General features: G+C 38.1%; 1 long non-coding RNA gene across 1 annotated transcript in view; it reads right to left on the reverse strand.

The window, feature by feature from the left end:
* LOC140620192 (uncharacterized) overlaps positions 1-13,845 on the reverse strand; it is a 186,687-nt gene that overhangs the window by 153,800 nt on the left and 19,042 nt on the right. Inside the window, exon 2 of the long non-coding RNA XR_012019956.1 lies at positions 11,482-11,772. This is a non-coding gene — a long non-coding RNA (uncharacterized lncRNA). The remainder of the gene's footprint in view (positions 1-11,481; positions 11,773-13,845) is intronic.

A 13,845-nucleotide genomic window follows, 5' to 3' on the forward strand; every position in this document is an offset into this window, starting at 1 on the left:
AATCCCGCATCGGGCTCCCGGTGCATGGAGCCTGCTTCTCCTTCTGCCTGTGTCTCCGCCTCTGTGTGTGTGTGTGTGTGTGTGTGTGTGTGTGTGTGTGTGTGTGTGACTATCATAAATAAATAAATAAAAATTAAAAAAAAAAGATTATACTCTTTACTGCCACAGGTTAGGACATGAGATTTACTGTGTGGTAGGTAAGGAGGACTGCATTTAGTCTTAAGGGAGGAAGTATCTAGTACTTGGGAGCTGAGTGTTTGTAACAGAAAGGAGAATTAAAATTTGGGGACTGGCATAGACCAAGAGTGTCTGAGGCTTCTGAGGTAGCTATGATACATATATAGCTTCAAATTTACTTTGACTATGTAGTTTATAACAGGTTATCTTGAAGTTTACAGTTATGCCATTAGTTTTTTTCTGCCCTGGCTTGACAGCCTTTAAGTCTTATGTCCCATGTTTGTTTGTTTTTTTTCACTAGGTTGTAACCACAGGGTCTTTCTTTGAAGGTACACCAAAGGAACGTGAGGTGATCTATTATAGCTGACTCGGGCAGGTTCAGGATGTGAGACACTGCTGCTTGACCTTGAACCACACAAGAGTGTGGTTCACACCTAAGAGGTGTGGCTGAGGCAAAATTCAACTATAGGAAGCAGTCTTTTTATACACAGACCTAACAGACAGGAGACGTGATGACATTTGCTTCTATTATTCTGAAAGTAACACGTGCTACATCTGAGCTTTACCTATGCTACACTATACTGGTAAGGTTCTAGGTTTAGGTTTTCAATGTCAGGCACAGATAAACGGTACGAAGAAGCACAAAAATGAGAGGCTTTAAATATGGGATGGGAAAGAGGATTTCCTCTAATAAGACTTTGTCTAGAGCTTTTACCATCAAAATTCTCTAACCTTTGAAAAACAACAGCAGTGTTTCAAATGCCACGATGTGGAAGAGGAGGCAGCACACAGATGTGGATTCTTCCCCATATGTGCATGACGGAACAATTAACCTGATTTCTCCCACTTGTATTTATGGATTCTGAACCGACTAGCATAGACTGGCATGATAGCAAGGCTAAATCAGGAATATTTTCTCTGAATTCCTTCACTCGGATATCACAGAGCCTATACTGGGATCCTTGGCAAACAATATTTGGGGAGACTAAGTTCTGGGTTCTGATTCTGGGAACATTATCTGCCTTGTATAACTATTCTAGGGACTGAGAACTGGCTCATTTTGAAACTCGCTGCCTGTGCTCCTAGAGCTGTGATAGTCTGATGTGTCCCATTTATCATTTTGTCTCTTTAAAAGTGTAGCTCACAAAACACTTGACATCAAGCTAATATAAATCCTGAAGCGTTGAAGGATCTATACCCATTTCAGGACAAGACCTCTCAGCCTGTAGCTTTTATTATTTTTTCAACTTTTTAAATTTAAAAAAAAATTTTAAAATTTAAGTGATCACCATACCCCACAGAGGACTCAAACTCATGACTCCAAGATCAAGTCGCACGCTTCAAGTGAGCCAACCAGGTGCCCCCAGCCTGCAGCTCTTCAAAGAAACCCATGTTTATAGCAAGCACTGAGAAATTACTCTACCTGAGACTAAGCAGAGTATTAAATTAAAAAGAATGGATTTGGGACTTAAATTTCTTAGGCATTATACAACAAAAGGGCAACAGAATTTGATTTCCTTCACGTTGCTTCTTAAACTTGAATGTATGAGCTGGGTTCTCTATTCCCTGGTTCTCCAGATCATTCTCTACGCTGTGTGTTGCAAAGGCTGCACAGGCTCCTTATCCTCTGACTCCCCTGCTGGATTCAGTGGAGAGCACCAGCAAGATGAAAGGAAAATTAGGGCAGGCTGTTTATTTGGTCGGCTCCTTCCATGCCCAATTGAAACCCTCTCCATAGAGCTACTTTCTGCAGATTGAAAGTAACCCTCTCCATAGAGCTACTTTCTGCAGATTCTGAGGGCCCTCCTCTTCTGGTGCCTCCTCAGGCCTAGGGTGGTGACAGATACTCCATCTTGGTAACCCCAGAATACTGTCTGTCCATGTTAGTTTCCCTATACCCTGTCTGCTCTGGTATGAACAGTCCCTGTTAATGAAGGAACTTTTAAAAATAAAATAAAACTCTTCCCAACCACCCAGTTTGAGTGTGCCATTGACTCCCTGCTAGAACTTGACAGATGCAACTTGAAAGGAGAATTAAGTTCCCAACTTTAATTTCTTTCTGGGAATCTGATAGTAAGAAGGGGATTGTATTTTATGACTTGTCATTTGCTCTCTTTGAAGAACCTCTAGGCCCTTTGGGATATGTGGTTGGATACCTTTGGGGGTATAAAGCAACATATTAGTGAACTTCAGTCTTGAGTGCAGAGGGGGCTTGGAGGAGTTAATTTAACTGGTTATTGTTATGACTTATTTTAGTCTTTTGGGTATGAAATCTGTACTGCCTACCAGCAGTCCTCAGTAGGTCCTCAAAAGAGCACTGACTAGTTTTTGCAGGGTAGCCTCTAAGAAATGGGCCATCCTGAGAGACTGCTGCCCCCATTTCTACTGGAATAACTTTAGTTGACTAAATATTTAATAGTTAAGCCCAAAGGATTAAGGGTGCAAAAACCTCAGAAATTATAGTAGTGACAGATACTGATTCCCCACTCCTATTGTTTCCTTTGAGGCAGAGGTCCCCATTAGTGAAATAACCCTGGCCTCTCTCCACCGCCTCATCCATGATCCCCTAAATGACGTACATGACTGGTGAGTCTGGCAGGAAAAAGTGGATATAAAAGCCCTCTCCTCTACCCTTGCCGTCCTCTGAGCAAGGCCCTGCCTACAGTGAGTCAACACCGTACTCAGCTCCAGCCACAGATTCCCACCCTTTGGTTTGTGGTATGTGTACAGAGAACTCCCTGAATTCAGACAGTTATGACTTGGTGGGAAAATTGGCCTAAATCCAGAACCCTGTACCAAGAAACACATATAAGTGCAAATATGGGCCACATTTTGAAATAGGAGCCTTACATGGAATAAAGATAGTATCTGGACTTCCATCTGCCTTGTTCCTTGGGGAAGAGAGGTAGTATTTATTTGTCCCTTTCAAAGGTCCCCAGCACATACTAAGTTAAAAGCTTCTCAGAATAAACTTCATATTTTGCCAATATAATTTCCTAGATTTTACTGCACAGTGCATAATATATAATACTCATTTACCTACTACCAAACACTAAGTTATGATCAGTTGTGATTTCATTACTTGTTTCACAAACCAAGTAGAAAATACAATGCCCAGCAAAAATGCAAAGCGTTAAAATTATACAGTAGTGAATGAAATAATGAAAATAACAGATCTGCCACTGCTTGGAAAATTTCAATATATTTACCTAAAATGAGTATGTAATTTGTAAGAAGCATTTTGAAACTAAATTATAATAAATGGTGGAATTTTTCCCTTGGTACTACTTTTACTGACTTTTCTATCATTTTCTGTTCAGTTTTTTTTCTTCTTCTTTGTCCTCAGTATATAGAACAAAGGTCAAACTCTGAGAATACATCTCTGTGGTTAACTATAAGTACTGATGATGGTGTCTGGTAAAATAGCTGCTGACACCAGGTCAGCATGAATGATAGAAAAAAACATTGCACTGATAAAAGAGTAAGACCTTTCCTGTTTTGTGTCATGTTTGATATCCAATGGAGCACACACGGAAAATGTTGGTTGACAAAGATATATTATTATGTGAAAACTATTAGAGTTGAAAAGAAGAAAATTTATACTTGAGAGAAATATTTCTGTATTAAACAATTGAATAGTTGCTGGAGCAGGCTGCTGAAATGTCTATGGACAGATCTGTTCAGAAAATGATAATGCTGGAGAGGAAATTTCCTAACACAAATCACCACAAGCCCAGTGTTGGTACCGGTGATTTTGTGACCCATGTCTCTGGCAGATCTCACTTCATAAACAAACCCTCCTTTTACCAATTTTTGATTTGCCTGTGCTGTATGCTAAGAACATAAGACTGATTTATTCCAGAAGGAAAGCTATGTAAGCAGCATGGGCCAGGAGGAGAATGGGTTGAGCAGACCACTTCTGCCAAGAGAATGCAGAGATTCACAGAAAGTTGTTCTATGCATGAACTACTATCCAAAAGGAGGAAACAGCACATGAGGAGGGAGGAGATATTTCATAAGTTAGCAGTGTTTTGTATTACCTCCTCTTCTTTTTTTTTTTAAGATTTTATTTATTCATTCATGAGAGACCCAGAATGAGAGAGAGAGAGAGTCAGACACAGGCAGGAACAGGCTCCATGTAGGGAGCCTGATGCGGGACTCCATCCTAGGACTCGAGGATCACACCCTGGGCCGAAGGCAGGTACGAAACCACTGAGCCACCCAGCTGTCCCTGTATTACCTCTTCATCTTGTACTCATCAAACACAGTTCATTGAACACTGTATCAGGAACTCTTCTAGGCAAAGGAAGTACCCTCCCAAGGAACACACAATCTAGTTAAGGATATAGAATGTATTTATAAAAATACAAATAGCAAAGTATCAAATGCTATGTAATAGGTGATGATGAATAAATATCCCAGTTTTAGGGAAATATACCAATGTCAAGCTATTATGATTACCTTAATAAGAGCATAGAACCAGACCACATCCTGGAGGACTGGGGTGGAGTTTCCCCAGACAGGAGAGGTTTTCCTATTGTCAGTCATCCCAAACAATATTAAACAAGAAGGCTGGGTTCCAGAGAGTGGTGAGAAACTCAGGTATAGAGGTAACTTGCCTCTTTACGGGCAGAAGCATTCAATACATGAAGAGGACTATGAATTCTGGAGTTTCAAATGGTAGAGCTGGAGCTATCCCTGGTCAGGGAAATAGGCAGCAAGCAAAGCAAACAACGAGCCTCTAAGTGATCACAGGTCTACACACAGATTAGGCAGTGGTCATCAAGGAACTCTCTGATTTAAATGCCTCTTCTTTCATCCATGATGCCTAAGTGAAGCCTAAGCAAGAATCGTCATTGGCTGTGTTGCAGTTGTGTTGTGGATCATGAAAAAGGCCTGATGCATGCATTTGGGAAGGAATGATGTAAGTGAGAGCAGTTCCTCGTCTCTTAGAGCTTAGAGAAGGATGTGAGTGTGGAAGTAAGGAGAGGAAGTAAGGAGGGGAAGAAGGGGGAGCTAGTGCAGCAGAGCAATGCAAGGAGTACCAGATGGAATGCTGTCTCCTAAGGATCAGTGATCAGGAAGGCAGAAGCAGCATGAGGATCAAAGGAAGAAGACTGAAGAGAAGAAATTGAGGTGTCTGCGCCTGAACAGATGAGAAGCAGTTCTCTGGGAATGGCCAGAAACAGCTGAGGTTCATTTTGATGAACCTCGTTTCCTGACAATTAAGTTAATGGGAGAGCTGCCATAACAATTTGCATATAAAGATAATGTTTGCTTTGATTTGATAATAACAGATTTGATAACTTAAGCCTCCACTCTTCCCAGGGTAGCCATCTGTCCCTTTGCCCAGGTCAGTTCCAATTTATGCCAATTGTCCCAGTGTAATTATCAACAGCACTCCTTTTCCTATCAAAAGAGTCCCAGCTTGAATAATAAATAATGTGGTCACCGTAACTAAGCACTACATCAATGACACAGAAAAGAAACACAATTTCCGGAGGGGAGACATCATTGAAGGATGAAGGAGATTAGATCTGAAATGTGTTCTGAAGGAAGAGAGGGCTTAAGGACACACACAAACACACACACAAAAAAAAATCAGGATTTTCGTTTTTTATTTTTTTTAGATTTTACTTATTTATTTGAGCTAGAGAGAGTGAGGGAGACCACAAGCAGAGAGAAGAGGGAGAAGCAGGCTCCTCACTAAGCAGGGAGGCAGATGCTAAACCAACCCCAAAAGTCATGATTTTATAAGGTAAAAGAATAGTATGTGAAAATAAACGCAATGAGGCATATCTGTCCATTTTAGAGATATGTTGAATTCTTTCCATGTGCCAAACACAATTTTCTGTGATTTTATATGTAGGAACACTTTTACTCCTCCTAACAACCTCATGAAGTAGATACTATAACCAGTCCTTTTCTAGTGAGGCACAGAGAATTTAACTAATTTACCCATACTATACAGTGAGATGGCGGCAGAACGTGAATTAAAGAGACAGCCTGGCCTTTCTACAATACACATCAGAGTAATAAGCAGATTTATTTTGCTAAACTTTCTGATGAAAAAAATAGTTGTAGATAAAGTAGGCAAGACGGATTAAAGGGTCTGCAATGCCTTGATACAGCATTTGCACTTCATTCTTCACACGGTATAGAGTTAGTGAAGGGTTTTGAGATATTGATTTGAGTGACTCTCATTTTCAGAAGGTTTATCTTTGAGAATAGCATGCAGAAGAAATAGAATTAGATTTAGGAGAAATCACACTGGTTTATAATCTCAAATGTACTCTATGTGTTACCCTCACTCTGCATATAGATAGGTATGAACATGGGTGACATCTTTCAGACTTGTTTTCAACTAAAATTTGAGGAGAATCAGATTAATAATCAGAACACGGAAAAAGAAAGTAACTGGGGAGGGATACAAACATTTCCTGTTTAGAGATATGTTTATCTCTAAAAGCCCCAATGCTGAGAGTGAAATCCTGGAGAAGAGGATGGAGTTGAAGAGGAAAGGAGAAAGGAACAGTAGGGTTATGAAACAAGATCAGAAATTTCAGTTCAGGGGATCCCTGGGTGGCTCAGCGGTTTAGCACCTGCCTTCGGCTCAGGGTGTGATCCTGGAGTCCCGGGATCGAGTCCCACATCGGGCTCCCTGTGTGGAACCTGCCTCTCCCTCTGCCTCTCTCTCTCTCTCTCTCTGTCTCTCATGAATGAATAAATAAAATCTTTATTAAAAAAAATTTTCAGTTCAAAACAAGAAAAGAGGGGCACATGGGTAGCTCAGTGGCTGAGCATCTGCCTTTGGCTCAAGTCATGATACCGAGGTTCTGGGATCAAGTCCCACATCAGGCTCCCTGCATGGAGCCTGCTTCTCCCTCTGCCTGCCTCTCATGAATAAATAAAATCTTTAAAAAAAAAAAAAAGAATTTTCAGTTACAACTATCCAAGAGTGAACAGCCTTGATGTGATTCTATGAGCATTAGATCTCAAATGCCTCTATTCTAAAAAGTTCAATCCATTGAATGTTATACAAAAATTGGAAAGAAGTATAATTGACACGGTATCTACATAAAAGACAGTACATGCTTAGTAGAAGAAAGAGTAACATGCAGAGTATGTATACTGTGAGTAAATTGGTGAGAGATGGATGGATAGGTAAAATAGATACTGAACAGATGAATGGATAGACAGGCAGATAAGTATTATCAAATTGTTTTACCAAATGTCCCAGTTTCCAAAATGTGGAAACCCAAAAAAGACTCCAAGAGTTTAAGGGCTATGCCTGAAAAATGATTTGCATGCTCCATGTATCAGTAAATGGGAAAAGGAAAATGACTGAAGGTTTTAGTAATTATTTCTAACATCTGGATCTGGACAATTAGTATTTGTGCTTGAGGTTAAAATTGGGTAGTATTTCACATTATTAAAAATCTAGTGAGTATTGGAGTTTGGGGGGATCATTTTCCCTAAAAAATAAAAAATAAATACTTGAAAGTATTCCTTCTCTCAGCCTATGAGGAAAGTGAATTAACTATGCTTTCTTTGTGAACATCAATATTTGGGGCAGCCTACATACAATGTAGTGTTTTCTCATGTGCTAGGATTGTGTTTTTGTGTGTACGATATAAAAAGTAAACTGCGTTTCTGAAAATTTTAATCATATTCACCTCAAATAATAAATTTTTAAAAGTAACTGCTTGAAACATCTATGAAAGCAAATCAATTAAAATCATAAACATTAGGGGTGCCTAATGTTAAGCATTAGGGTGGCTGTCAGTCATCCGATTCTTGGATTCAGCTCAGGTCATGAACACAGGGTTGTGAGATCAAGCCTTGCATGGAGCCCCACATGGGGCTCCACGCTTAGTGGGGAATCTGCTTGAGATTCTCTCTCTCCCTCTCCCTCTACCCTTCTCCTCACTCTCTCTCTCTCTAAAATAAATAAATCTTTGAAAAAATAAAATCATAAGCATTATATTTACCCTAAAAATATGTATATGCATGGGGTACTTGGCTGGCTCAGTCTGTAGTATGTGAGTCTTGGGGTAGTGAGTTTGAGCTCCATGTGGGGGTAGATATTAAAAATGAAAAAAAAATTTTAAATATGTATTTACATATTTAGCATATGTATAGTTTCACTTCCTTTTTATGTGGTCCATATCTCATAGTGGCCCAAATTAAAATTCCAGCAAAGAATCAGACACCTGTCTTCTAATGCTTATATATTATTTTGAAAAACAATGAGTTCTGTTGATGAGCAACAATAAAAATGTGTCCATTTTTAAATCATTTATTTTAGCAGAAAGACAACCAAAGGGGTTTGTTTTTTTTTAGTTATATTTTTAGGTTATATAATGAAGTCATTATTTCCAGAGAATAATTCCCTTTCCAATTGCTTGAAACCAGTGTCATAATAATTTGATTTAGATTGGAAAGTAACAATCATAGTCTCTTTTCAATTAAGAGACATACTTCATTTTCCAATACCTCCATTTTCTTCATTTCTTCTAAAACTCATTACAAACCAAATAATTTCATTCAGCCCAAGTAACTTCTGGAAATACAATCAAGGGTTACAGTATAATCGTGAAGTTTTAATGTTGTCCTTTATCTTTTTCTTGGGAACATTTTATATTAATAGGAAGAAACTCCAACTTTTTTTGAAACTCCAACTTTTAAAAAATATTTCCTTAAGGTATAACATCAGCTGTGAAACTAAAAATAGGAAAACTATAGCTTTTCTCAGGACTAGTATGATGCAGCACTATTAAAGTATATTTTTAAAGACATAAATGTGTCAAGAAGCTATGACTATTATTACACAGCCAAAGAGCAATTAAAGTTTTAGGGGCACCTGGGTGGCTCAGTCAGTTGAGCATCCAATTCTTGGTTTCTATTCAGGTCATGATCTCAGGGTCTTGAGATCAAGCCCCACATCAGGCTCCATGCTCAGCAGGGAGTCCGCTTGCAATTCTCTTCTTCTTCCTCTGCCCCACCTCCCCCCCCACACACACACTCTCTCAAATAAATAAATAAAGGCTTAAAAAATAGTTTTAAAAAACTACAATGTCAGGTATATGACTTTTTAAAGTCAGCAAAATCAAAATGCATGTTTCCAAATATATATATTTTTTGAAATTTAAGCTATAAGTTCAGGAGAAATACTGTTCTTCTGATAATTTAGTAGCCAAGGTAGACTTTGTAATAAGATGTATACAGGCTCAAAGGAGACTTATATTTTGAGGTAACATATTTAAATTTAAAAAAATTAATGATGGAAAGAAAAAATAATATAATTCTTAACTCTAAGAATATTGCCAAGACTTTACATGTATAGTTGTCTCAGTTTCTCTTTCAAGAATCCAGGAAGGTTGTTATCATTGCCTATATTTTATAAAGAAACAGGGGCTGCAAAAGAACAAATAAATTACTGAAGACCATACACAAATGAGTAGCAGGGTAAGAATTTCAAAACAAGACGTCAATTCAAAATCCTTCCTTTATTGACATGAGGATTCTTTGACTTACTATGCTATAATTTTCCTGGGTCAATCACATCAAAGTGATCACTGAAAAGATGTAGAGAAATACTGGTAGGAGTATATCCACATAGCCATTTTAGAGAATAATTTGCCAGTATCTATCAAAATGTTAAACATTAAAAAGCATATCCTTTTATTCAGTACTTCTCTTTCAGGAATCCATCCTATAGAAATTCTTGCTATACATCATTGCAGTATTATCTATAATCTCAACAAAACAACAACGACAAAATAGGATCAACCCAATGTCCATGATAGGGAACTGTTTCAATATCAATGCAGCATGCCCACACCACAGAGCTATAGATAGTAATGTAAGACTGTGGTAAATCTATAAGTACTTCCATGGAAAGGTCTCTAAGATATATTTCTGAGAGTAAAAGCAAAATAGAATATTAAAAGTAGCATGATCATAGTTATAAATTTTGTTAGAATTACAAATAGATGGTAGAGGGACATACTGAGGAGACCTTCCTACCAGGCAATGCTATTTTACTGACCTTATGACTTTGATTTATCTTTATTCCTAGAAAACCAGCCCATGCCACAAGTCAAAGACCAAAAATTAAATGTCTCCACCACGTCTTCTTCCCAGGTCTATCAGAGGTCTAGGACCTAAGTCACCATGACCATATTAATCACAAAGCGATTTGACATTTTAAACACTGTCACTCAATTTACTAATCCGGTCCTCATAATACCCATAATCCAAGTATCCCACAGCAGTTCAGCAATAATAAAGTTATACTATTCTGCTATTTTATGCCAGTATAAACTCCTAGTTTTACTTCATTTGGCAAGCATTTACAGAGGGTTTACTGTGAGCCAGCTTCTCACAATAGGTGTTATCAGGGTAGAAAGATAAATCAAAGTAGACAAAGATCCTACCCTGAATAAAATAAGCAACCATAGTATATATGTTGAGGGATGCTAAATTATAAGATACGTGCACAAATAACATAATTTAAGGAAAAAGGAAATAGGTGGCCTTACAAAGGTACCAAAAAGGGGCACCTGGCTGGCTCAGTCCGTTAAGCATCTGCCTTTGGCTCAGGTCACAATCCGAGGGTCCTAGGATCAAGCCCTGTGTCATGCTCCCTGCTCAGTGGGGAGTCTGCTTCTCCCTCTCCCTCTGCCTCTCACTCTCAAATAAACAAAATCTTTAAAGGGAGTGGAAGGAAGGAGAGAAGGAAAGAAGGAAAGAAGGAAGGAAGGAAGGAAGGAAGGAAGGAAGGAAGGAAGGAAGGGAGGGAGGGAGGGAGGGAGGAAGAAAAAAAGGTACAAACTATTATCTCAGTAATCTGCAAATCTTGATGCCTAAGGATCTTCTGTAAGGGTCTAAATTCTGAATGTAAGTTGTTCATATAACTCTCTTTGCTTATTTGTTCACAATAGTTCTCTAAGATCTTAATGATCCCCTAAGACTCTACTATACAACGTGATTAAGTGGCTGGCACACAAAGTTAAAAACAAGTAAATCTAATCTCCTATCAGGGCTGCTCCATTTACTAGCTGTTTGGGAGAGTTATTTAACCTTTTTGAGGCTCTGTGTAGTCAACTGTATTCTGTAAAAGTGGCCATGTTGATACTTTTCCTCAGAGCCTTGTCTCTCTTCTACCAAGAGAAGTCAATTTCTTCTCCTCTTGAAATTGGGCATTCCTCATAGTCACACAGTCACTTAACGAACAGAATGTGGCTTCACTTCCAAGCTAGTCATAAGAAGGATCTCTCTCTCCCCCCGCTCAGCACTTACCTTAAAATTCATCCACCATGCTCTCAGGAACTATAAATTAGTCCATGTGAAAATAACATAGCCGACCTTTGCATCCACCAGCATCAACCACTGGACCTGTGAGTGGATGAGACTTCAGGTGATCACAGATCCAGCCTTCAAGTGCTCTATCTGAGACCTCAGATATTGCAAAGTAGAGACAAGTCATCTCCATCTGAATTCCTGATCCACAAATCCATAAGCATAATAAATGTTTATTTTTCACATAATGTGTAGCAAAGATATAGTAACTGGAACACTCAATTTCTTCATCTGGAAAAACAGAATAAGACAGTATCTGGAGAGTTATTTTGAGTATTAAAGGAGACAATATAAAGAATTTAGTGTAGAGCCAGACACATGGAGATACTAAACAAATAAAAATTACTATTAAAATGTTAGTCTCTCTCAAAGACTGTCCCCCTCCACTACATTACACATTATCTTGCCTCCTCTTTTCAACTCTGGTAGAAAAAGTTCCCATTCTGAAACTGCACCCTCAAAAATATTTAAGAACTACACCAGCCATTAGTTTATGAGGAGCTAGGTGGCTTTTAGCTAGCAATTCGTATATCCCCAATCCCTTCCAGTAAATTTTATCTCTGAAGGGAGGAACTAACAGGATGAAAGGAATGGTTAGAATAGCCAAGAGTGAGGCAAGGTAAAAAAAAACTCCTGGCTGATGAACTCGGTTTCTAATTTTTTCTGTTGTCATTCTGGGCAATATGTACTTGTATAATACACATGCAAATTCACCATTTGAAATGAGCACTTCTGTGATTAGAAATTGTGATGGTTGGTATTCAGAGCACCAATTTAAACATTTCATTTTTCGATCCATTCATTCATTCATTCATTCATTGGACCTTCACTTAGCACCTTGTACATGCCAGATGCTGTGCTGGTACTAATAATTCAATGACATATTCTACATGGTCTCTACCCTTAAAGATAGAAAAACACATAAAAGTTCTTTTTTTTTTTTTTTTGAGTTCTTTCTTCTCCAAAGAAGTCTTTAACATTTTGCTTGCATAAAAATATGTTTTAGTGAAAGGAGCAAAAATTTAAAACAAATACGTTACGTATTAATGCACTTTCAATTTATATTGATATTCTCTAGTTTTCACATTATTTTTACTCATTGCTATCTTCATCACCAGCACACACATCAACCAACACAATATTTCAAGTATATCTAGTTTGCCTTATCATCAGTAACAAAGCTGAGTAATTACAGTATTGCCATATGGGTATGGAAGTTACAGTGACAGGTCACTGGGCCCATGAACTTCATAAATACTTGCTAAATGAGAATTAAAGTATAATGCTGATGAACACCAGGTCCAGGGAAATTTTTAAAAACCAGGCAAGCTTTTCACTGTTCCCTGAGGGAGTCATGTTGCTCCTCAGAACCAAATCTCCCTGAGTGGTCCTCAATGAGCAACACCCCTATCAACTACCATAACTCATGCTGCCTCAAAAAGGCAGCTGGACTGAAAATCCTTATTGTTTACTAAAGTATTCAGTATTCACAGTGCAAGAGTAGACTGTACCTCCTCCCTGACAGCCTAGCAGGACTAACGCCACTTTGTCATATATTCCTGCTTACTCAAATCTTCACCAAAAACCCAAGTGTCCATGTCACCCTTTATCTCATAACCAAAATGCTGTTTACACCCTCTAATATAAGCTAATTCCCCTCCTTTGTCCTTCCGCCTAAATACCAGATTTTCACATAACTAGTTCTCTGTCAATGTTTAGGTCTCACATCAAATACCATCCTCTCAAAGGTCTTATCTGACCATGCTAGGTAGGTCTTATGTCATGCTCAATTATAGCACTATGTATTTCATTCACAGCAATGTCACAATTTGTAATTATAATTTAGTTTTTCTGGTTTACTTGCTTAGTAATTTTTTGTTTACTGGTTTATTACATATCTTTCCAAATTAGACAATAAAGTCCATAAAAGTCAGAGATGATACTCATGTTGCTTACCACTCTCCACCCAATGCCTACATCCAGCACCTGATATGTGCATAATAAATATATGTTGGATGAAAAAAAGCTACTAAATAGTTAACCAAGAATATCATTATATAAACAGAAACATACACTTTGCTCCATTTCTAGTGCCACTACCATTACACAAATGAACACCATTTAATTGGTTGAAACAATTTTTAAATGGTCTCCCAGCTTCTCTTGCTTCACTACTTTCTTCCCTTGTGAATCTGCTCTCTACATAGTAAGAAAAGTGATTTACAAAAAGTAAACTTAAAGAAGACAAAGTTACTTAAGAATTTTGCTTCCGAGAAAAAAAAAGTTGATCTATTTTTCCTTATT

Source organism: Canis lupus, chromosome 28, assembly GCF_048164855.1.
Source record: "Canis lupus baileyi chromosome 28, mCanLup2.hap1, whole genome shotgun sequence".
NCBI lineage: Eukaryota > Metazoa > Chordata > Mammalia > Carnivora > Canidae > Canis > Canis lupus.